The sequence below is a fragment of the Schistocerca serialis genome, chromosome 8 (assembly GCF_023864345.2).
Source record: "Schistocerca serialis cubense isolate TAMUIC-IGC-003099 chromosome 8, iqSchSeri2.2, whole genome shotgun sequence".
NCBI classification, from domain to species: Eukaryota; Metazoa; Arthropoda; class Insecta; order Orthoptera; family Acrididae; genus Schistocerca; species Schistocerca serialis.
The window spans coordinates 578296351-578323343 of NC_064645.1; positions in this window are offsets into that span (position 1 = coordinate 578296351).

Genomic DNA, 26993 nt, shown 5'->3' on the forward strand with positions numbered 1-26993 from the left:
TGATCTACTTCTCCCGCCGTCTCTCTATCCACCTTTCTTCCCCTCCCTTTCTCCATCTCCTCCTGCCTCCCACCCCCGAAATCACCTTCCCTCGCTCCCTTTACATCTATTATCCCGAAATCTCCCTATCGACCTCCTTCTCCCTTAGCTCTCTGTCGATATTCCCCCTTCCCTTTCTTTGTATCCATCCCCCCTCCTCACTCTTCATCTCGTCCTCCCCGCTCTCGTTGGCGTTACTTATGGTTATTGTAAACGGAAACTTGACTGGAAATAGAAGTCAAAATGAATAAGCAAGCCATTTGATACCATTAATACACGGGATAGGAGAGAAACGTTTCCAGCTGTGAGGATAGTAGCTTCAATAACAGTATTTCGCATGGAGTTAATCCACGAACAGGCAGGATTATAAAGTTAGCCATAAACACAACGGTCCTGTTTTGTGTCAAAAATGGCAGCGAAAAGGAAAACAAAACTGCACATTTTTACGGCACATCTTAGGATGTTCTTTCTCGCAGCTGGTTTATCAAAAAATTGTCTACTGTATGACTTGTCTCAATTTGTTTAAGCTTGCATTGTCTATCTGTCTGTTTGTGATTTGGTTGAGAAATGATTCATCCAATCTAATCTTCCTTGAATTTCTGAATAGAAACAAAACAGTTTCAGTGAAAAATGGTTCAAATGGCCCTGAGCACTATGTGACTTACCATCTGAGGTCATCAGTCCCCTAGAACTTAGAATTACTTGAACCTAACTAACCTAAGGACATGACACACATCCATGCCCAAGACAGGATTCGAACCGGCAACCGTAGCAGTCGCTCGGTTCCGGACTGAAGCGCCTACAACCGCTTAGCCACCGCTGCCGGCAATTTCAGTAAAATCAGGAATTAATTGTAATAAAATAAATCGGAATTCATTATTTCGACATTAATTTGTGGTGCTTTTAATGCGTTAATAGTAACGCTTGGTGATGAACAATATTGTTTTGTCTCCGTCCGGAGAGAAAACGAATGGCACTGATGGTTTACCGACTCTCGAGCATGCCACGTACAACTGCTCGTGGGAAAAGCACAGCAGTCCAAGGTTTATTCCACACACGTCCAGCGACTGGCCTTGCGACTTATTAATCATCACTGCGAATGCAAGGCGAACCGAAAACCGGACTCACTTAAACTGCAACAGCAAGGCGGGTGGGATTAGTGGCATTCTTAGAATCAGAACACCCTTCGCTCTGAACTTTCCTGTAATATATACCTGCTTCAATCGCGTTGTCCATCAGCTTCTGAACAGCTAGTCTTGTTCCACTACATAGTTTCGGTTACTTCAGACTGTGGAACATGATTAGTACCCTGCCTTCCTTGAGCTGCAAATTGCGAGACAGCGTTCCTGGAAAGCCCCACGAATACAAGAATTCCAGCGGATGATTGACGACTTCATCTAGATCGGTTGTGAAATTGATCGAATTAAATGAATGAAGTTGGCCAGAGATCTGATTTTGAATTTTTATGTTCGAAACGTCTACGTCAGTTTTTTCGCTGCCAAAATGGTTCGTTCGCTCAGCCAAATATGGTTTTTGTAATGTGCAGCAATGTTCGGGAACACTTTCGTGATCAAGTCTTCTTTCGTGACAAAAAATAGGTGGAAACGAAATGAGGCCAGTGGGAGAGTCAACAGGAATTTTTCCACTTCTAGTGTCTAATAATTGCATGGGAAAACACTTCCGCAGATTCGTCATTTTGTAACGCGTCTCGCATATTCGTTGTTGACTTGTTTTCAAGTATTTCTACAAAGTCGATGACATCAAGCAAGCGGTTATTTTCTCAGAACCTGTTGATCTCAGAATGACTGCAGCCTTTGGCGAAAATCGCCAGCCAGCAGATTCATCGTATCTCCAAAGACGTTCAGGATACTGCGCAGATCTCTCAACTTTCGATCAAGTGCCCCCTCAGCCCCTGTGCTCGATTGTGCGTCATTGTACACTCATTGCCAAACGATGATTTTGGAATTCTGTAGTAGTTTCGCAACTGATGAATTTTTGGCAAACGTTGTACGCCGTTTCATCTCAGAATGAGCTGTCCGTCCTCCTTCTAACAATGCAATTTTGCAGCGCACCAAAGATTTGATCATCACCGATAGCACAGTGAAATATCGCTTCCAATTGTATTCTTTTTCTTAAAATATCAATATTCAGTACGGAATTTATTTTTGATATGAAAACATGCGACAGCAGAACTGTAAAACAGATCGTTACATTTCTTTCACTAAGATTTTCATATTAAAGTACGAGCCAAAAGTCCGACTTTCCTGGTGAATTTTTTAAAATGTTCTTTCATAGAAACCTTGTCCTGAAAATTACGAACACACACACACACACACACACACACACACACACACACACACACACACACACACACACATATATATATATATATATATATATATATATATAGGGTTATTACAAATGATTGAAGCGATTTCACAGCTCTACAATAACTTTATTATTTGAGATATTTTCACAATGCTTTGCACACACATACAAAAACTCAAAAAGTTTTTTTTAGGCATTCACAAGTGTTCGATATGTGCCCCTTTAGTGATTCGGCAGACATCAAGCCGATAATCAAGTTCCTCCCACACTCGGCGCAGCATGTCCCCATCAATGAGTTCGAAAGCACCGTTGATGCGAGCTCGCAGTTCTGGCACGTTTCTTGGTAGAGGAGGTTTAAACACTGAATCTTTCACATAACCCCACAGAAAGAAATCGCATGGGGTTAAGTCGGGAGAGCGTGGAGGCCATGACATGAATTGTTGATCATGATCTCCACCACGACCGATCCATCGGTTTTCCAATCTCCTGTTTAAGAAATGCTTCTGATTTAGCCTTTTCCGCAAGATTTTCCAAACCGTCGGCTGTGGTACGTTTAGCTCCCTGCTTGCTTTATTCGTCGACTTCCACGGCTACGCGTGAAACTTGCCCGCACGCGTTCAACCGTTTCTTCGCTCACTGCAGGCCGACCCGTTGATTTCCCCTTACAGAGGCATCCAGAAGCTTTAAACTGCGCATACCATCGCCGAATGGAGTTAGCAGTTGGTGGATCTTTGTTGAACTTCGTCCTGAAGTGTCGTTGCACTGTTATGACTGACTGATGTGAGTGCATTTCAAGCACGACATATGCTTTCTCGGCTCCTGTCGTCATTTTGTCTCACTGCGCTCTCGAGCGCTCTGGCGGCAGAAACCTGAAGTGCGGCTTCAGCCGAACAAAACATTATGAGTTTTTCTACGTATCTGTAGTGTGTCGTGACCATATGTCAATGAATGGAGCTACAGTGAATTTATGAAATCGCTTCAATCATTTGTAATAGCCCTGTATATATATCAGCAAAATCGGTAGAGCCGATCTCAAGTGATGATCTTCTGTACATCTTCTGTACATGCCGCATTTGCATCTACATACATACTTTGCAAACCACTTTGAAATGCACAGCTGGTGATACTTAGGGTGTTACCACATATTAGTGTATGCTCTCCGTTCTAATCGCGTATGGAGCGCGGTAACAATGACAGCTTAGCTGGCTCTAATATGTGCTGTGATGAGTCTAATCGTGTCTTCATAATAATTACTTGAGTGATTCGTAGGAAGCTGAGGAATATGTCTTCATTCTTCACTTGACACTGGTTCCTGATATTTTGTAAAAAGGATTTCGCGGCATAATATGCGGCTATCTTCAAGCGACTGCTGATCCATGTTTTCCAACGTTTCCCTTGATTCGAACGAACCTGTGACTACTTGTGGCGACCTCCTTTGTACACTTTCAATGTCCCCTGTTAGTCCTGTAGTGCATGGGTCCCACGTACTTGAGCAATGCTCTAATGTGGGACGCACAAGTGATTTGTAAACAGTCGCCTCATTACTAGAGTGACCTCATTTTTCCCACTATTCTGCCAACGAGTCAAAGTCTGCAACATGTCTCACCATGAGACTGAGCCTATGTCATCATTCCGTTTCATATCATTGTGAACTGTTTCGCTCAGATATTTGATCAGTTGAGTGATTATGAAGCACTGATACTGTGGTCGTGGGATATTAAATTTCTTTCGTTTTATGAGGTGAGTAAGTTTACATATCTCTACATTTAAAGCATGCTGTCCATCTTCACATCTTATCCAAAACTAACTCAATATTTCTCCAGCTTTTAATATTCTTACATTGTTTCTCTTATTTTTTTTCCTGAAAACATTAAGATGTGTTCTGTGATTTTGTGTAGTTTACTCTTCAATTCTACTGCTTACTCTAGTTTACTCTGAGATCCATATCGGTGTACAGGGTGTTACAAAAAGGTACGGCCAAACTTTCAGGAAACATTCCTCACACACAAAGAAAGAAAATATGTTATGTGGGCATGTGTCCGGAAACGCTTACTTTCCATGTTAGAGCTAATTTTATTACTTCTCTTCAAATCACATTAATCATGGAACGGAAACACACAGCAACAGAACGTACCAGCGTGACTTCAAACACTTTGTTACAGGAAATGTTCAAAATGTCCTCCGTCAGCGAGGATACATGCATCCACCCTCCGTCGCATGGTATCCCTGATGCGCTGATGCAGCCCTGGAGAATGGCGAATTGTATCACAGCCGTCCACAATACGAGCACGAAGAGTCTACATTTGGTACCGGGATTGCGTAGACAAGAGCTTTCAAATGCCCCCATAAATGAAAGTCAAGAGGGTTGAGGTCAGGAGAGCGTGGAGGCCATGGAACTGGTCCGCCTCTACCAATCCATCGGTCACCGAATCTGTTGTTGAGAAGCGTACGAACACTTCGACTGAAATGTGCAGGAGCTCCATCCCGCATGAACCACATGTTGTGTCGTACTTGTAAAGGCACATGTTCTAGCAGCACAGGTAGAGTATCCCGTATGAAATCATGATAACGTGCTCCATTGAGCGTAGGTGGACGAAACTAAAATGAGCTCTAACATGGAAATTAAGCGTTTCCGGACACATGTCCACATAACAACTTTTCTTTATTTGTGTGTGAGGAATATTTCCTGAAAGTTTGGTCGTACCTTTTTGTAACACCCTGTATACGCGACAGCATATGTACCTAAAATGCGTACCTAATATGTTCCAAAACGCCAAGTATAAACCGGGATTTTTCGGTTCTCATGCCTTGGGTTCTCTTGGTGCTAAAAAGGCAGGGTCAAGTGTTTTGCGTAGGCCTTGGGCGTATCAAGTACAAGAATAATCTTAGTGTCACTATCCTACGGTACAGGGTCAAAGTATAAATATTACACTCTTTCTCGTTCCTAGGCAAATTGTGCTAATCGGTTGGTTCTTTTTGCATTTGATGTGGTCTGCGGAAGGCTTGATGGGACTAATGGTGGAACCTTCAGTTCATGGGCAGTTCGTCGGAAAACCCTGCCGAGGATTCCAAGACAGCTACACAGAGCAAATGGCTGAAATTTGTACTATATATTCCTAAGCTCCCGACCTCAAACAGTATTTATCCGTCAGAGGTTCAAAGTTATCCTACTTTTACACGTAAAATTCGATGTGAGGCGAAATCTAAATAATAAATAACCTTAGCAAATTTCTCAAATTTTAACGGTATATTCTCTAGGCATTTATGTAGAAGGGCTTCCCCCTGTTTTCAAAAACGTTTATCAAGTATCGAGAAACATACCAAAAACGTGTTTCTTTTTCTGTCCCAAAACCCAGCCGCGAATTCAGAGTCAGCTATGCACAGAAAATGGCTGTAATTTTCATCATGTGTTTCTAAGATCCCTTTCTCGGACAGCCTTGAAAATTTTCGATATATCTTTATCCGTTTCCGAGATACACAGATTCAAAGTTACCCTACTTGTGCACGAAAAATACTCACGTAAAATTTTGTATGAAGCGAAAATGTAATGTATAAAGTGGTGTAACAGGGAGCAATATGCTACAACGTGCCTCCGTTATCATCTGGAAATGGTTTGTTGGTTTGTTGACTTGGGGGAGGGGACCAAACAGCGAGGTCATCGGTCCCATCGGATTAAGGAAGGAAATCGGCTGTACCCTTTGAAAGGAACCATCCCGGCATTTGCCTGAAGCGGTTTAGGGAAATCACGGATAACCTAAATCTGGATGGCCGGACACGGATCTGAACCGTCGTCCTCCCGATTGCGAGTCCAGTGTGCTAACCACTGCGCCACCGAGCAAGGTAGTATATTCTGGGAACCCAGTGTTGTAGTACTGAAGCAGATGTAAAATTTTTTTGCCCGTAACATCCGGTCTAAGGTGTAAAAGTAGTTTTCCATTATTTCAACTTCCATAAGAAAACCTTATATTTTTTACTGATAAATATAATTCTTTTCATATGAGTTACATGCCCCGCTGCATCTGGGAAAAGAAGGGAACCAGAGGAAAAATGCGAATATATTCCTGTTTATTTAAGAGACTCTGACTGAAAAGTGGGGTACCAACTGCCTCATGCTATCTTCCTGAGCACCTTTTCAATTTGCCTAATAATTTTGACATGCAGATATATTCGCGCTTTTATGTTGAGAGCGAATAAGACAGTGGCAGTGACAAAGAGAACGAGAAGTAATAAGTGCTGGAAGATTGTTTTATAGAAAGAGCGAAGGAGGCAATGAGAGAAAGAGAGGGACACACTGGCTGTGTAACAAGTTGGCAGTGGCAGAACAGTGCTACAAAAAATGCGAGGGAGACAGCGTAATAAGTTGACATTGAAAGAACAGTGCTAGGAAAAATGTGGAGGAGACAGTGTCAGGTGGAGGGGGGGGGGGGGGAAGGAATAAAGAGAAAGTGGATGTGGGTGACAGCCAGTGATAATGAGAGATGAGAGACAGAGTATATGACAATGTATACATGTAAACGAAGAAGAGAGAGTGAGAAGATACAGCAGCAGTAGGAAGGAAGGAATGAAATAGTAGCAGCAAGAGAGAGCAAGTGGGAGACAGTAGGAGTGAGAGAAGACTGTGGTAGTAGGACGGAAGGAAGGAGTATGTGGCTGTGACACATGAGACAATGATCGAGAGACAAAAAGAGGTAGTGACAATGAGTTGAGCTGAATGAGTGAGTGAGAAAGGGCAACTGGGAGTGGACTGGTATGAGCGAGTTACAGCGAAGAATGGTTCAAATGGCTCTGAGCACTATGGGACTCAACTTCTGAGGTCATCAGTTCCCTAGATCTGAGAAATACTTAAACCTAACTAACCTAAGGACATCGCACACATCCATGCCCGAGGCAGGATTCGAACCTGCGACCGTAGCGGTTGCGCAGTTCCAGACTGAAGCGCCTAGAACCGCTCGGCCACAGAGGCCAGCACAGCGAAGGACTAGTGAATGTGGCTGAGTTACAGTTAGGGGAGGTTGTGGGATATGGGAGACAATGACAGAGAGACACAAAGATATACTGACAATGAGTTGGGTAGAATCAGTGAGTGGGGAAGGGCAGTTATGTGTTTGATGGGTATGAACGACTTACAGTGATGGATTAGTGGGTGTGAGTGAGTTATAGGTGTGTAACATACGGCAGTTTAAAGTGAGTTGCATGGTTTGGTAAAATTTTTAAATGTGCCGAGGAAGGTAGAATGAGGCAGTTGGTACCCCACTTTTCAGGCAGAGATATTTAAGTAAACAGGAATATATTCGCATTTTTTGTGCTTGGAAAGAAGCATTTTTTCGCTGGTGAGTAAATGTACAAAAAACTTCGCTTACAAATAGCAACTGGTTTTACGAGGGCAGTTCAATAAGTAATGCAACACATTTTTTTCTGAAACAGGGGTTGTTTTATTCAGCATTGAAATACACCAGGTTATTCCCCAATCTTTTAGCTACACAACACTATTTTTCAACGTAATCTCCATTCAATGCTACGGCCTTACGCCACCTTGAAATGAGGGCCTGTATGCCTGCACGGTACCATTCCACTGGTCGATGTCTGAGCCAACGTCGTACTGCATCAATAACTTCATCCGCGTAGTGCCTCCCACGGATTGCGTCCTTCATTGGGCCAAACATATGGAAATCCGACGGTGCGAGATCGGGGCTGTAGGGTGCATGAGGAAGAACAGTCCACTGAAGTTTTGTGAGCTCCTCTCGGGTGCGAAGACTTGTGTGAGGTCTTGCGTTGTCATGAAGAAGGAGATGTTCGTTCAGGTTTTTGTGCCTACGAACACGCTGAAGTCGTTTCTTCAATTTCTGAAGAGTAGCACAATACACTTCAGAGTTGATCGTTTGACCATGGGGAAGGACATCGAACAGAATAACCCCTTCAGCGTCCCAGAAGACTGTAACCATGACTTTACCGGCTGAGGGTATGGCTTTAAACTTTTTCTTGGTAGGGGAGTGGGTGTGGCGCCACTCCATTGATTGCCGTTTTGTTTCAGGTTCAAAGTGATGAACCCATGTTTCATCGCTTGTAACAATCTTTGACAAGAAATTGTCACCCTCAGCCACATGACGAGCAAGCAATTCCGCACAGATGGTTCTCCTTTGCTCTTTATGGTGTTCGGTTAGACAACGATGGATCCAGCGGGAACAAACCTTTGAATATCCCAACTGGTGAACAATTGTGACAGCACTACCAACAGAGATGTCAAGTTGAGCACTGAGTTGTTTGATGCTGATCCGTCGATCATCTCGAACGAGTGTGTTCGCACGCTCCGCCATTGCAGGAGTCACAGCTGTGCACGGCCGGCCCGCACGCGGGAGATCAGACAGTCTTGCTTGACCTTGCGGCGATGATGACACACGCTTTGCCCAACGACTCACCGTGCTTTTGTCCACTGCCAGATCACCGTAGACATTCTGCAAGCGCCTATGAATATCTGAGATGCCCTGGTTTTCCGCTAAAAGAAACTCGATCACTGCCCGTTGTTTGCAACGCACATCCGTTACAGACGCCATTTTAACAGCTCCGTACAGCGCTGCCACCTGTCGGAAGTCAATGAAACTATACGAGACGAAGCGGGAATGTTTGAAAATATTCCACAAGAAATTTCCGGTTTTTTCAACCAAAATTGCCCGAGAAAAAAAATGTGTTGCATTACTTATTGATCTGCCCTCGTAGTAAACAATTCGTCTGGCTGCACGGTGTACTGCAAAAGGTCGTGCGCTGCGAGCTCCGACTGATGTAACCGCTCTCATCGTAACAGACTTGCAGTTCGCTACACTTGTCCGTTTGGACAGGTCATCCGCTCCGCATATTCTGCAGCACTGAGACCGTACTCACAGGTGCGTGAAAGCGGCGCGTGCGCGCGCAACACGCCCAGCGTAGGAGGCGGCCAAGTGCCGCTGCCGGCGCCCGACCGCCGCTGACAAAAGACGGGCGGCGAGCGCTTCTGCGGTCGAGAAAGCGGCCGGCCGCTCCCATACTGCACACTGCATGTCTAACTCCGTATGGGCGTGGGCGCGCGTGTGTGTGTGTACACTCACAAGGCAAGCATAAAGGCAACGGCTGACCGATTTTACATCTACATAAATACTTCGACAGCCACTGTACAAAGAGTGGTTTGCGTACATTATCTACAGAGCGTGGTGGAGGCTACATCATACAAATATTGTCAATTATCTTTGCTATTCCATTCACGGCTTGAGCGTTGCGAAGGTGACTATCTATATGCGTGTCTATATCTCACGGTCTCTCTATCTTATTCTCAATGATCGCGTTGCGTGATATGCGTTGGTGTCAGCATAACGGTCACAAAGTTTTCTTGAAATATATTAGATTGATGCACAACTTCGTAGCGTTTTTCCATAAGTTTAATAAACACGTCAGATATACATGGCGGGGACTTTAGTCGTCAATAATACACTACTGGCCATTAAAACTGCTACACCAAGAAGAAATGCAGATGATAAACGGGTATTCATTGGACAAATATACTAGAACTGACATGTGATTACATTTTCACGTAGTTTGGGTGCATAGATCCTGAGAAATCAGTACCCAGAACAACCACGTCTACCCGTAATAACGGCCTTGATACGCCTGGGCATTAAGTCAAACAGAGCTCGGATGGCGTGTACAGGCATAGCTGCCTAAGCAGCATCAACACGTTACCACAGTTCATCAAGAGTAGTGACTGTCGTATTGTGACGAGCCAGTTGCTCGGCCACCATTGATCAGGCGTTTTCAGTTGGTGAGAGATCTGGAGAACGTGCTGATCAGGGCAGCAGTCGAACGTTTTCTGTATCCAGAAAGGCCCGTACAGGACCTGAAACATGCGGTCGTGCATTATCCTGCTGAAATGTAGGGTTACGCAGGGATCGAATGAAGGGTAGAGCCACGGGTCGTAACACATCTGAAATGTAACGTCCACTGTTCAAAGTGCCGCCAATACGAACAAGAGGTGACCGAGACGTGTAGCCAATAGCACCCCATACCGTCACGCCGGGTGATTCGCCAGTATGGCGATGACGAATACACGCTTCCAATGTGCGTGTCGCCAAACACGTATGCGACCATCCTGATGCTGTAAACAGAACCTGGATTCATCCGAAAAAATGACGTTTTGCTATTCGTGTAGTAACGCCGGAAATGCATATCCTCGTATTTCCATCTATTGTACTATAATTTGTTTTCCTTATTTTTGTTACCTGAATATATGACATTTCTGTGTCTTTACATATTGTAATTGTTTTACTATTTGTATATATATATATTTATGCATTTACGTCGATGTATAATTGGTTTGTTTCGTAAATATTATTTGTATTTTTACGCTGGGTCTTGCCTAGGGAAAACTGCTATCGAATGATTACATCGATAGGTCGTGTGAAGAATCAAAGTGTGTAGGATCTTTGGTAGTGTTAACTCTGCCGCGTGGAGCGCGGGCAGAGAAGGAGTCTGGCTGGAGTAGCGAGTGGAGGAGGTGTTGTGTGACGCTCCCGCGAGTTGCCGCACTTTCCGGGTTGGGCAGCATATAATTGCTCTCGACTTGCGATGATAGTTTCTGACATGGTGTCGCGGACGGGAAGCATTAGCTGGCACACATCAAGAGCCCGTTTCGTCTGGTGACCGTGTCGAGAAGAAGGCGCGCCAACATCCAGCTTCTGCAACAGCGACGGCCGACAATGAGTGACTGTCGCCACCTCCTCGATCGACGGCTTCAAACCATCAATCAACCAACAAGGAAGACTAAAAGCACGTAAAGATTCAGAACTGTATGGCAGACCTCAGCTTTTCAAACTGTTCAAATCACAAAATTACAGTAACGTAGCATGGACCTTTGTTGCTCATTGTCCCAATTGCATTGCCAAGCAGGGTCCCTTCCTTTTCCGAAATGAACCCGAGTGTCGTTGAAATTCAAACGCCAGCATTAAAATAATATAATTCAATTTCACTGCTTTAATTTCAAAGTTCAGTTAAAGTATTCATAGCTGGCTACAATATTTAGATTACACGAGCACAAATTAAGAGTGCGAGTTTTGTTAGCATACTTTAGCTTACCTGTGACTGCAGCTCAGCTTGGTACGTACAAAATTTTACTATTGTTAATTGTTCAGAATCATTTAATTCAAGTTCAAAGTTAAATCTCTTATTTCTAAATTGCGTAGAGTCAAGTTGCTTTTGAAATGATTGTTGAGGTAGTCCAAGACTAACCGTATTTTACTGAATTTCGATGTGCTTCAGAAAGAAAGCTCACTATTAACTTCAGTCACTAAATTAACTTTCGATTTTCAGGTTTTATTAATTCTTTTGCTAAATTAAGTCAGATTGTAGCGAGATTTATTACTTCTGACAAACTTTCAGTTTTCACACTACACGTGTGAACCTTCAGTTGCCACGCTTCTAGTGCTAATTATATGTGTAATAACCTTTCTTTTTCAGTTACTATAGTAATTGTCCTTAGGACTGGCGACCGTAATTTCCCTCAAATCTCAAATATCTAATTACCGCTAGTTAATTGTTAACGTAACGGCCGCACATTTACTTTCTTTATTAACTTTACCCCTTTTCAAAATTAATTTCGACCAGTTTCATTTGCATTCTTCCTTTCATTTAGATGTAACCCTTTCCTCCCTCTTTACCGACAGATTAACTTCGGTGACGATTGCTTTCCCAAATTTCCATTAGGTACACGCGGTTTAATTTTTCACTGTCATTAAGGTCGGTAAGTCAGGGGGAGGTTACAGTGTACCCAGGTTCGTCGTTGAGTACACCATCGCAGGCGCTCCTGCCATTGATGTAGCGTCAAGGGTAACCGCAGCCATGGTCTCCGAGCTCATAGTCCATGCTGCTGCAAATTTCGTCGAACTGTTCGTGCAGATGGTTGTTGTCTTGCAAACGTCCCCATCTGTTGACTCAGTGATCGAGACGTGGCTACACGATCCGTTACAACCATGCGGATAAGATGCCTGTCATCTCGACTGCTAGTGATACGAGGCCGTTGGGATCCAGCATGGCATTCCGTATTACCCTCCTGAACCCAGCGATTCCATATTCTGCTAACAGTCATTGGATCTCGACCAACGCGAGCAGCAATGTCACGATACGATAAACCGCAATCGCGATAGGCTACCATCCGACCTTTATCAAAGTCGGGAACGTTATGGTACGCATCCTCCTTCCACAAGGCATCACAACAACGTTTGAACAGGCAACGCCGGTCAACTGCTGTTTGTGTATGAGGAATCAATTGGAAACTTTCCTCATGTCAGCACGTTGTAGGTGTCGCCACCGGCGTCAGCCTTGTGTGAATGCTCTGAAAAGCTAATCATTGGCATATCACAGCGTCTTCTTCCTGTCAGTTAAATTTCGCGTCTGCAGCACGTCATCTTCGTGGTGTAGCAATTTTAATGGCCAGTAGTGTATATTCTTCTTCAGTATTCACAACAGTCAGCCAACGCTTGGTATCTTTTCGATTCAGTGGCTGTAGAAATCACATGTTTTTGAGAGGACGAACTCATCTAGCCATGTTCGGAGCGTGTTTTCATCCGAAAAGGAAGTTCCTTGAAGGTCGATAGATAGAGAGTGGAAAATGTGAAAATCTGAAGACACGGTATTAACTGAATAAGGTGGGTGCGGAATGATTTCCCAACCCAACTACACTGTAGCGATTTTTGTCAATCTGGTGGAACGCGGACGGGCGTTATCGTGGATTAACATCACTTCACGCAGTATTCCTCGTTGTTGTTCTTGGATTGCGTCTGCAAGACACCTCGGTTGCTGACAGTAAATGTCAGCAGTAACGGTTTCACCTCTGGGAAGCAATACGTACTACACCACACCGTCGCTGTTCCCCCAGGTACATAACATTATGTTCTGTGGACGCCAGGTCTTTGTACCGGCAGCTGCTGCTTTGTATGGACACAACCATTCATTTCTTTACCTTACCTTAGCATAAAGACACGATTTCTCATCAGCAGTAATGATACAGGATGGGAATGGTTGGTACTGTTCACGAGACGATCGATGACAAGCAAGCAGAGATGTACAAATAGCCACCCGGTGATTTTGGCTTAGAGCTTGCAGTATCCATACACAGGATATTTGAACCTTCCACATTGCAATCAAATGTCGCGTGATAGTGGGATAAGAGTTCATCACATTAGACAATTATCGGGTATACTGACGTGGATCGTTATGGATTATTGCGTTAAACGATCTTCATCAAATTCCGAAGGTCGTCCTGAAAGTGTGTCAGAACGATCCTCCTAAAAACGAGAAAACCATTTTCTTGCCGTTCTCTGTCCAATGGCATTATCCTCAAAGATGGCACAAATTTTTCTTGCTGCCTCCCCAGCTGTCACCCCTACACTGAACTCAAACAGAAGAATATGTCGGGAATGATCCAGTTTCTCCCCTTGGGACTCCATTTTCTAACACCCACAGCTCCGCTCACTATTTCCAAATGATAAAATGACAATATGTAAAGTCAAACTGTGGTGTCACCGCCAGACACCACACTTGCTAGGTGGTAGCCTTTAAATCGGCCGCGGTCCGTTAGTATACGCCAAACCCGCGTGTCGCCACTATCAGTAATTGCAGACCGAGCACCGCCACACGGCAGGTCTAGAGAGACTTCCTAGCACTCGCCCCCGTTGTACAACCGACTTTGCTAGCGATGGTTCACTGACAAAATACGCTCTCATTTGCCGAGACGATAGTAAGCATAGCCTTCAGCTACGTCATTTGCTACGACCTAGCAAGGCGCCATTACCAGTTACTATTGATATTATGAATCATGTACCGTCAAGAGCGACGTTCACCATTAATGAATTAAAGTTAAGTATTCCACCAGCTACGTCCGTTTTTTCTAAATTCTAATTTCCTTGTCCTGTTCCAGACCTCACGTCAGCCGGCGTGAGCTAAAACGCGTGCCTTTTGGCTTCCTCTAGTAACCCGGTGTTGGCTCTTCTGCCAACCACAACACAAACAGCAACGGTGAATTACAAATAAAAAATGACAATTCGTAAATGAATCTTTAGCAACTGGAATGCTAACATATAAAAAAAAGCAACGAAATTATGCATAAAATCTCTAAATTTACCGAACAGGGTGTCTCGAGAACTGTCTTTCTTAAGAAGATTCCCATTTAAGGACCTCAAGCATTTGTTACACTTTCTTATGGGCCACACCAACCTGTTACCATCCTATCAGTACTATCTGAATTCGTTCCACGTCTACATCTACATCTACATTGATACTCCGCAAGCCACCCAACGGTGTGTGGCGGAGGGCACTTTACGTGCCACTGTCATTACCTCCCTTTCCTGTTCCAGTCGCGTATGGTTCGCGGGAAGAACGACTGTCTGAAAGCCTCCGTGCGCGCTCTAATCTCTCTAATTTTACATTCGTGATCTCCTCGGGAAGTATAAGTAGGGGGAAGCAATATATTCGATACCTCATCCAGAAACGCACCCTCTCGAAACCTGGCGAGCAAGCTACACCGCGATGCAGAGCGCCTCTCTTGCAGAGTCTGCCACTTGAGTTTATTAAACATCTCCGTAACGCTATCACGGTTACCAAATAACCCAGTGACGAAACGCGCCGCTCTTCTTTGGATCTTCTCTATCTCCTCCGTCAACCCGACCTGGTACGGATCCCACACTGATGAGCAATACTCAAGTATAGGTCGAACGAGTGTTTTGTAAGCCACCTCCTTTGTTGATGGACTACATTTTCTAAGCACTCTCCCAATGAATCTCAACCTGGTACCCGCCTTACCAACAATTAGTTTTATATGATCATTCCACTTCAAATCGTTCCGTACGCATACTCCCAGATATTTTACAGAAGTAACTGCTACCAGTGTTTGTTCCGCTATCATATAATCATACAATAAAGGATCCTTCTTTCTATGTATTCGCAATACATTACATTTGTCTATGTTAAGGGTCAGTTGCCACTCCCTGCACCAAGTGCCTATCCGCTGCAGATCTTCCTGTATTTCGCTACAATTTTCTAATGCAGCAACTTCTCTGTATACTACAGCATCATCCGCGAAAAGCCGCATGGAACTTCCGACACTATCTACTAAGTCATTTATATATATTGTGAAAAGCAATGGTCCCATAACACTCCCCTGTGGCACGCCAGAGGTTACTTTAACGTCTGTAGACGTCTCTCCATTGATAACAACATGCTGTGTTCTGTTTGCTAAAAACTCTTCAATCCAGCCACACAGCTGGTCTGATATTCCGTAGGCTCTTACTTTGTTTATCAGGCGACAGTGCGGAACTGTATCGAACGCCTTCCGGAAGTCAAGAAAAATAGCATCTACCTGGGAGCCTGTATCTAATATTTTCTGGGTCTCATGAACAAATAAGGCGAGTTGGGTCTCACACGATCGCTGTTTCCGGAATCCATGTTGATTCCTACATAGTAGATTCTGGGTTTCCAGAAATGACATGATACGCGAGCAAAAAACATGTTCTAAAATTCTACAAGAGATCGACGTAAGAGATATAGGTCTATAGTTTTGCGCATCTGCTCGACGACCCTTCTTGAAGACTGGGACTATCTGTGCTCTTTTCCAATCATTTGGAACCCTCCGTTCCTCTAGAGACTTGCGGTACACGGCTGTTAGAAGGGGGGCTAGTTCTTTCGCGTACTCTGTGTAGAATCGAATTGGTATCCCGTCAGGTCCAGTGGACTTTCCTCTATTGAGTGATTCCAGTTGCTTTTCTATTCCTTGGACACTTATTTCGATGTCAGCCATTTTTTCGTTTGTGCGAGGATTTAGAGAAGGAACTGCAGTGCGGTCTTCCTCTGTGAAACAGCTTTGGAAAAAGGTGTTTAGTATTTCAGCTTTACGCGAGTCATCCTCTGTTTCAATGCCATCATCATCCCGTAGTGTCTGGATATGCTGTTTCGAGCCACTTACTGATTTAACGTAAGACCAGAACTTCCTAGGATTTTCTGTCAAGTCGGTACATAGAATTTTACTTTCGAATTCAATGAACGCTTCACGCATAGCCCTCCTTACGCTAACTTTGACATCGTTTAGCTTCTGTTTGTCTGAGAGGTTTTGGCTGCGTTTAAACTTGGAGTGGATCTCTCTTTGCTTTCGCAGTAGTTTCCTAACTTTGTTGTTGTACCACAGTGGGTTTTTCCCGTCCCTCACAGTTTTACTCGGCACGTACCTGTCTAAAACGCATTTTACGATTGCCTTGAACTTTTTCCATAAACACTCAACATTGTCAGTGTCGGAACAGAAATTTTCGTTTTGATCTGTTAGGTAGTCTGAAATCTGCCTTCTATTACTCTTGCTAAACAGATAAACCTTCCTCCCTTTTTTTATATTCCTATTTACTTCCATATTCAGGGATGCTGCAACGGCCTTATGATCACTGATTCCCTGCTCTGTACATACAGATTCGAAAAGTTCGGGTCTGTTTGTTATCAGTAGGTCCAATATGTTATCTCCACGAGTCGGTTCTCTGTTTAATTGCTCGAGGTAATTTTCGGATAGTGCACTCAGTATAATGTCACTCGATGCTCTGTCCCTACCACCCGTCCTAAACATCTGAGTGTCCCAGTCTATATCTGGTAAATTGAAATCTCCACCTAAGACTATAACATGCTGAGAAAATTTATGTGAAATGTATTCCAAATTTTCTCTCAGTTGTTCTGCCACTAATGCTGCTGAGTCGGGAGGTCGGTAAAAGGAGCCAATTATTAACCTAGTTCGGTTGTTTAGTGTAACCTCCACCCATAATAATTCACAGGAACTATCCACTTCTACTTCACTACAGGATAAACTACTACTAACAGCGATGAACACTCCACCACCGGTTGCATGCAATCTATCCTTTCTAAACACCATCTGTACCTTTGTAAAAATTTCGGCAGAATTTATCTCTGGCTTAAGCCAGCTTTCTGTACCTATAACGATTTCAGCTTCGGTGCTTTCTATCAGCGCTTGAAGTTCCGGTACTTTACCAACGCAGCTTCGACAGTTGACAATTAGAATACCGATTGCTGCTTGTTCCCCGCATGTCCTGACTTTGCCCCGCACCCGTTGAGGCTGTTGCCCTTTCTGTACTTGCCCAAGGCCATCTAACCTAAAAAACCGCCCAGCCCACGCCACACAACCCCTGCTACCCGTGTAGCCGCTTGTTGCGTGTAGTGGACTCCTGACCTATCCAGCGGAACCCGAAACCCCACCACCCTATGGCGCAAGTCGAGGAATCTGCAGCCCACACGGTCGCAGAACCGTCTCAGCCTCTGATTCAGACCCTCCACTCGGCTCTGTACCAAAGGTCCGCAGTCAGTCCTGTCGACGATGCTGCAGATGGTGAGCTCAGCTTTCATCCCGCTAGCGAGACTGGCAGTCTTCACCAATCAGATAGCCTCCGGAAGCCAGAGAGGATTTCCTCGGATCCATAGCGACACACATCATTGGTGCCGACATGAGCGACCACCTGCAGATGGGTGCACCCTGTACCCTTCATGGCATCCGGAAGGACCCTTTCCACATATGGAATGACTCCCCCCGGTATGCACACGGAGTGCACATTGGTTTTCTTCCCCTCTCTTGCTGCCATTTCCCTAAGGGGCCCCATTACGCGCCTGACGTTGGAGCTCCCAACTACCAGTAAGCCCACCCTCTGCGACTGCCCGGATCTTGCAGACTGAGGGGCAACCTCTGGAACAGGACAAGCAGCCATGTCAGGCCGAAGATCAGTATCAGCCTGAGACAGAGCCTGAAACCGGTTCGTCATACCTACTCGATAAGGCTTCCAAACAATGTTCTAGAAATGGTCGTACTAGCGTTTTCCATGCGATTTTCTTTGCTGCTGCCAAAAAATCTAAGCCTTCCATTTGTCTTCCCTAATACGGGTTTCATACCCCTTCTTGCTATTACCCCAAAATACTTACAGGATGTTACATGCTCACAATTCTCATCACGTATCTTGTAGCAGGAGACTGTCTGGTTATACTCTTTGTTGTAGGCACTATCATACATTCACCTACATATCAAAAGATTTGCTATTCATTAGACCGAATCCTAATTTCGTCCAAGTCTTTCTGTAATTCTTCACAGTTGTCCAAGGACGACACTTTCCAGCGCAGAACTGCATCGTCAGCGAGAAATTATCTGATAAATTGGGTATGTGTACTGAAAACATTAGAGGCCCTGTTACGCTTCCTCGAGGGACACCAGATGTTACTTTTATCTCTATCGAACACTCATCTTTCTGTACGGCGTACTGCGTGTTGCTAGTCAAATTTTTCTCGAACCCCCGGGTTCCCGGGTTCGATTCCCGGCGGGGTCAGGGATTTTCTCTGCCTCGTGATGGCTGGGTGTTGTGTGCTGTCCTTAGGTTAGTTAGGTTTAAGTAGTTCTAAGTTCTAGGGGACTTATGACCACATCAGTTGAGTCCCATAGTGCTCAGAGCCATTTGAACCATTTTTCTCGAACCAGTAACATATTTGTGAAGATTCTCCGTATTGTGGTGGGGAACCGACGATGTGGAGCGATGTCGAAAGCCTTTCGAAAATCTACGGGGGCGAGAATGTACCTGTTCACCTGCATGTGTTATTTGTCAGATGTCTTTAAAGAATGTGTTGGGGGAAGTAAAATGAAAACGAGACAGATGGAAAACAAGTAAGGGAACTGTCTACCATTTCAAAAGTAACCACCGTAGCTGTTAATACGAGGGATGTTCAATAAGTAATCTACACTCATGCTCATAAATTAAGGATAATTGCAGAATGTGGTGCCACACAACGTGGCACTACATAAAACTGGCGCTAGTAGCATAGGCACATAAGGAACACACGCGACACAGATCTGTAAGTCCACGGTATTGGTGATAAGTTGAGAAAACCGTCCCGAAACACATGTGCTACAAAACGCCACTGTTTCCTGCGCATGTACCCCGACATCAATATGGGATATGATCACCACGCACATGTACACAGGGCGCACAACGGGTTGGCATACTCTGGATCAGGTGGTCGAGCAGCTGCTGGGGTATAACCTCCCATTCTTGCACCAGTGCCTGTCGGAGCTCCTGAAGTGTCCTAGGGGCTTGAAGATGCGCAGCGATACGTCGACCGAGATCGTCCCAGACGTGCTCGATTGGGTTTAGGTCTGGAGAACAGGCAGGCCACTCCATTCGCCTGATATCTTCTGTTTCAAGGTGTGTGTGGTGGTCTTCAGTCCTGAGACTGGTTTGATGCAGCTCTCCATGCTACTCTATCCTGTGCAAGCTTTTTCATCTCCCAGTACCTACTGCAACCTACATCCTTCTGAATCTGCTTAGTGTATTCATCTCTTGGTCTCCCTCTACGATTTTTACCCTCCACGCTGCCCTCCAATACTAAATTGGTGATCCCTTGATGCCTCAGAACATGTCCTACCAACCGATCCCTTCTTCTGGTCAAGTTGTGCCACAAACTTCTCTTCTCCCCAATCCTATTCAATACTTCCTCATTAGTTATGTGATCTACCCATCTAATCTTCTGCATTCTTTTGTAGCACCACATTTCGAAAGCTTCTATTCTCTTCTTGTCCAAACTATTTATCGTCCATGTCTCACTTCCATACATGGCTACACTCCATACGAATACTTTCAGAAATGACTTCCTGACACTTAAATCAATACTGGATGTTAACAAATTTCTCTTCTTCAGAAACGCTCTCCTTGCCATTGCCAGCCTACATTTTATATCCTCTCTACTTCGACCATCATCAGTTATTTTGCTCCCCAAATAGCAAAACTCCTTTACTACGTTAAGTGCCTCATTTCCTAATCTAATTCCCTCAGCATCACCCGACTTAATTAGACTACATTCCATTATCCTTGTTTTGCTTTTGTTGATGTTCATCTTATATCCTCCTTTCAAGACACTGTCCATTCCATTCAACTGCTCTTCCAAGTCCTTTGCTGTCTCTGACAGAATTACAATGTCATCGGCGAACCTCAAAGTTTTTATTTCTTCTCAATGAATTTTAATACCTACTCCGAATTTTTCTTTTGTTTCCTTTACTGCTTGCTCAATATACAGATTGAACAACATCGGGGAGAGGCTACAACCCTGTCTTACTCCCTTCCCAACCACTGCTTCCCTTTCATGTCCCTCGACTCTTATAACTGCTATCTGGTTTCTGTACAAATTGTAAATAGCCTTTCGCACCCTGTATTTTACCCCTGCCACCTTTAGAATTTGAAAGAGAGTATTCCAGTCAACATTGTCAAAAGCTTTCTCTAAGTCTACAAATGCTAGAAACGTAGGTTTGCCTTTTCTTAATCTTTCTTCTAAGATAAGTCGTAAGGTCAGTATTGCCTCACGTGTTCCAGTGTTTCTACGGAATCCAAACTGATCTTCCCCGAGGTTGGCTTCTACTAGTTTTTCCATTCGTCTGTAAAGAATTCGTGTTAGTATTTTGCAGCTGTGACTTATTAAGCTGATAGTTCGGTAATTTTCACATCTGTCAACACCTGCTTTCTTTGGGATTGGAATTATTATATTCTTCTTGAAGTCTGAGGGTATTTCGCCTGCTTCATACATCTTGCTCACCAGATGGTAGAGTTTTGTCAGGAATGGCTCTCCCACGGCCGTCAGTAGTTCCAATGGAATATTGTCTACTCCGGGGGCCTTGTTTCGACTCAGGTCCTTCAGTGCTCTGTCAAACTCTTCACGCAGTATCGTATCTCCCATTTCATCTTCATCTACATCCTCTTCCATTTCCATAATATTGTCCTCAAGTACATCGCCCTTGTATAGACCCTCTATATACTCCTTCCACCTTTCTGCTTTCCTTTCTTTGCTTAGAACTGGGTTTCCATCTGAGCTCTTGATATTCATACAAGTCGTTCTCTTATCTCCAAAGGTCTCTTTAATTTTCCTGTAGGCGGTATCTATCTTACCCCTAGTGAGATAGGCCTCTACATCCTTACATTTGTCCTCTAGCCATCCCTGCTTAGCCATTTTGCACTTCCTGTCGATCTCATTTTTGAGACGTTTGTATTCCTTTTTGCCTGTTACACTTACTGCATTTTTATATTTTCTCCTTTCATCAATTAAATTCAATATTTCTTCTGTTACCCAAGGATTTCTACTAGCCCTCGTCTTTTTACCTACTTGATCCTCTGCTGCCTTCACTACTTCATCCCTCAAAGCTACCCATTCTTCTTCTACTGTATTTATTTCCCCCATTCCAGTCAATTGCTCCCTTATGCTCTCCCTGAATCTGTGTACAACCTCTGGTTCTTTTAGTTTATCCAGGTCCCATCTCCTTGAATTCCCACCTTTTTGCAGTTTCTTCAGTTTTAATCTACAGGTCATAACCAGTAGATTGTGGTCAGAGTCCACATCTGCCCCTGGAAATGTCTTACAATTTAAAACCTGGTTCCTAAATCTCTGTCTTACCATTATATAATCTATCTGATACCTTTTAGTATCTCCAGGGTTCTTCCATGTATACAACCTTCTTTCATGATTCTTAAACCAAGTGTTAGTTATGATTATGTTGTGCTCTGTGCAAAATTCTACCAGGCGGCTTCCTCTTTCATTTCTGTCCCCCAATCCATATTCACCTACTATGTTTCCTTCTCTTCCTTTTCCTACACTCGAATTCCAGTCACCCATGACTATTAAATTTTCGTCTCCCTTCACAATCTGAATAATTTCTTTTATTTCATCATACATTTCTTCAATTTCTTCGTCATCTGCAGAGCTAGTTGGCATATAAACTTGTACTACTGTAGTAGGTGTGGGCTTCGTATCTATCTTGGCCACAATAATGCGTTCACTATGCTGTTTGTAGTAGCTTACCCGCATTCCTATTTTCCTATTCATTATTAAACCTACTCCTGCATTACCCCTATTTGATTTTGTCTTTATAACCCTGTAGTCACCTGACCAGAAGTCTTGTTCCTCCCGCCACCGAACTTCACTAATTCCCACTATATCTAACTTCAACCTATCCATTTCCCTTTTTAAATTTTCTAACCTACCTGCCCGATTAAGGGATCTGACATTCCACGCTCCGATCCGTAGAACGCCAGTTTTCTTTCTCCTGATAACGACATCCTCTTGAGTAGTCCCCGCCCGGAGATCCGAATGGGGGACTGTTTTACCTCCGGAATATTTTACCCAAGAGGACGCCATCATCATGTAATCATACAGTAAAGCTGCATGCCCTCGGGAAAAATTACGGCTGTAGTTTCCCCTTGCTTTCAGCCGTTCGCAGTACCAGCACAGCAAGGCCGTTTTGGTTATTGTTACAAGGCCAGATCAGTCAATCATCCAGACTGTTGCCCTTGCAACTACTGAAAAGGCTGCTGCCCCTCTTCAGGAACCACACGTTTGTCTGGCCTCTCAACAGATACCCCTCCGTTGTGGTTGCACCTACGGTACGGCTATCTGTATCGCTGAGGCACGCAAACCTCCCCACCAACGGCAAGGTCCATGGTTCATGGGGGGGGTTGTTTCAAGGTACTCCTCCAATATGGCAGCTAGGTGGGGCCGTGCATCATCATCCATCAGGAGGAAGGTAGGACCCACTGCACCCCTGAAGAGGCGGACATACTGGTTCAAAATGACGTCTCGATATACATGACCCGTTACAGTTCCTCTGTCAAAGACATGCAGGGGTGTACGTGCACCATTCACAATCCCACCCCACACCATCAAACCACGACCTCCATACAGGTCCCTTTCAAGAACATTAAGGGGTTGGTATTTGGTTCCTGGTTCACGCCAGATGAAAACCCTGCGAGAATCACTGTTCAGACTATACCTGGACTCGTCCGTGAACATAACCTGGGACCACTGTTCCAATGACCAAGTAGATACTGTGTTCTTGACACCAGGCTTTACGGGCTCTCCTGTCACCAGGGGTCAGTGGAATGCACCTTGCAGGTTTCCGGGCGAATAAACCATGTCTGTTCATTTGTCTGTATGTGTGTCTAGCAGACAACTGTTCCAGTGGCTGCGGTAAGGTCCCGAGCAAGGCTACCTGCAGTACTCTGTGGCCGTCTGCGGGCACTGATGGTGAGATATCGGTCTTCTTGTGGGGTTGTGCACTGTGGACCTCCCGTACTGCAGTGCCTGGACACGTTCCCTGTCTGCTGGAATCGTTGCCATAATATTGAGATCACACTCTGTGGCAAACGGAGGGCCCGTGCTACGACCTGCTGTGTTTGACCACCCTCCAATCGCCCTCATATTCTACCTATCATAACGTCAACGTCATCAGTATGTGTTCTTTGAGACATTTTCAACACACAGTCACCATTAGCACCTCTGAAAACGTCTGCACACTTAACCGATGCACCATACTCTGACATGCACCCACACACCTCTTCGTATGTGGACTGCTGCCAGCGCCACCATGCGACGACCGCAGCTCAAATGCACCACATGGTCATACCCCGAGGTGATTTAAACCCGCAAACCGCCCACCAGAACGTTGTTTCACTATGTATCAGCATCATCCTTATTTTGTGAGCATGAGTGTAACAGTTTTTTTCCAATGGCCTATTGATAAAATGCAGATTTTACTGTGGGACATTGAAGAATATTCTCGATTCAGCCTCTATAGTTTCATGAAGTTCCGATAGCTGGCGGCGCTGTTCGTAGTCTTCAAAATGCGTCTGTAACGGAGGTGCGTTCCAAGCACACACCTGTCACTGAGTTTCTTTTGGCGGAAAACCAGGACATCGCAGGTATTCATAGGAGCTAGCAGAAAGTCCACGGAGACCTAACAGTGAACAAGAGTGAGATGATTCCGCGGGCGAGGCGCCTGTCGTCATCACAACAAGATCACGTAGACCTGTCCGATCTCCCGTGTGCTAGCTGGCCGCACACATATGTGACTCTTGCAGTGTTGGAACTTGGGAACAATCTCATTCGAGGTGACGGATCACAATCAAACACCTCGCTGCTCAACTGGATGTCTCCGTTGGTAGTGCTGACACATTCGTCCACCAATTGGGATACCCAAAGATACATGTCCACTGGGTTCCTCCCCGCCTAACAGAAGACAATCCGTGCGGAACAGCTTGCGCGTTGCGAGACTGATCGTAGCAATTTTTAGTCGAACATCGTCACAGGCGTTGAAACATGGTTTCATCACTTCGATCGCAAACTAATTGTCAATCCATGGAGTGGAGCAACACAACCTGTAAAGTCGAGCCGACTGTCTTCTGGGACTCTGAAGAGGTTATTCCGTTTGATGACCTTCATGGTGCAACAATCAGCTCTGAAGTGTATTGTGCTACCCCCAGGAAATTTAAGAAACCAGCGTGTTCGTCGCCACAAAAATGGAAACGAAGTGCTTCTTTTCCAAGACAACGCAAAACTTCGCACTAGTCTGCACACCCAAGAGGAGCTCACAAAACTTCATTGGACTGTTTTTCCTCATCCACCTTACAACCCGGATCTCGTACCTTCCAACTTGTCTCTTTTTGACCCAATGAAAGATGCACTCTGCGGAGAGTACCTAGATGATGGGGGGATTTGAGGTGGCGTGGCGTGAGGCCGTCGCACTGAACGAGGATTCGTTGAAAAATAGGGTTTTTCGGCGAAAAGAGTGGAGAATAATACTTTGGAATCCGAATAAAACCCACTTGCGTTCAGAAAAAGATGCATTACTTATTGAATGCTCGTCGAGCATTTATCCCATTGTCAGACAAGACGGCCAGTGTCATCATCAAGCAATGTTTGCGGTTGCCCACGGAAGCATGATTGTACTCAGCCGTGCGTCTCTTCGTTCTAAGCTAACTGATGGCCACGAATGCCTTTCTTCAGAGCTCCAAACGTGTGGAAACTGCATGGAAAGACATGGGATATGTATGGACGATGTTTAAGGGATTCTCAGTGAAACTTGTGCACCGTAGTTAATACATAGGGCCCGTCCAAATCTTGCCAACGTTGTCTCGAATACGCTGCAGAAATTTCGATGGGAAGCCCTTACACATCGTCCATACATGCCCCACGTCTTTCCATGCAGTTTCCATATTTTTGGAGCTCTGAAGAAAGGTATTCGCGGCGGTCGATTTGCTTAAAACGAAGAGTCGCACTGGCTGGGTACCGTAGGTAGCCGCGAACATTTTTCCACGAAGACATTGACCGTCTTGCATCACACTGGGATAAATGTATTAACATTTATGGCGATTACTTTTGAAGTAATAAACAGTTTACTTACTTTCCTCCATCTGTATTGTTTTCATTTAAATACTTGTAGCAATCTGTGTTCACAAGATGGTTTTTCCTGAATCTGTGCTGATTTTTTGGGACAGGTACGTTTTTCTCTAGGAGTGTCATAACTTCAAAGCTTAGAGTGTGCTCTGGGATCCTGAAACAAGCGGACACCACCGACATTGGTCTACAATTCTATACATCTGTCTAGTACCGTTTTTCTAAACAAGAGTGACCTGAGATCTTTTCCAGTTCATCTACATCTACATCTACATGATTACTCTGCCATTCACATTTAAGTGCTTGGCAGAGGGTTCATCGAACGCCAATCATACTATCTCTCTACCATTCCACTCCCAAACAGCGCGCGGGAAACTTTCTGCTCGAGCACTGATTTCTCTTATTTTATTTTGATGATCATTTCTACCTATGTAGGTTGGGCTCAACAAAATATTTTCGCATTCGGAAGAGAAAGTTGGTGACTGAAATTTCGTAAATAGATCTCGCCGCGACAAAAAACGTCTTTGCTATGATGAGTTCCATCCCAACACCCGTATCATATCTGCCACACTCTCTCCCCTGTTACGTGATAATACAAAACGAGCTGCCCTTTTTTGCACCCTTTCGATGTCCTCCGTCAATCCCTCCTGGTAAGGATCCCACACCGCGCAGCAATATTCTAACAGAGGACGAACGAGTGTAGTGTAAGCTGTATCTTTAGTGGACTTGTTGCATCTTCTAAGTGTCCTGCCAATGAAACGCAGCCTTTGGCTCGCCTTCCCCACAATATTATCTATGTGGTCTTTCAAACTGAAGTTGTTCGTAATTTTTACACCCAGATACTTAGTTGAATTGACAGCCTTGAGAATTGTACTCAACGGATTTCTTTTGGAACTCATGTGGATCACCTCACACTTTTCGTTATTTGGCGTCAACTGCCACCTTCCACACCATACGGCAATCTTTTCTAAATCTCTTTGCAACTGATATTGGTCTTCGGATGACCTTACTAGACGGTAAATTACAGCATCATCTGCGAACAACCTAAGAGAACTGCTCAGATTGTCACTCAGGTCATTTATATAGATCAGGAACAGCAGAGGTTCCAGGACGCTTCCCTGGGGAACCCCTGATATCACTTCAGTTTTACTCGATGATTTTCGTTTCTACGAACTGCGACCTTCCTGACAGGAAATCACGAATCCAGTCGCACAACTGAGACGATACCCCATAGGCCCGCAGCTTGATTAGAGTCGCTTGTGAGGAACGGTGTCAAAAGCTTTCCGGAAATCTAGAAATACGGAATCAACTTGAGATCCCCTGTCGATAGCGACCATTACTTCGTGCGAATAAAGAGCTAGCTGCGTTGCACAAGAACG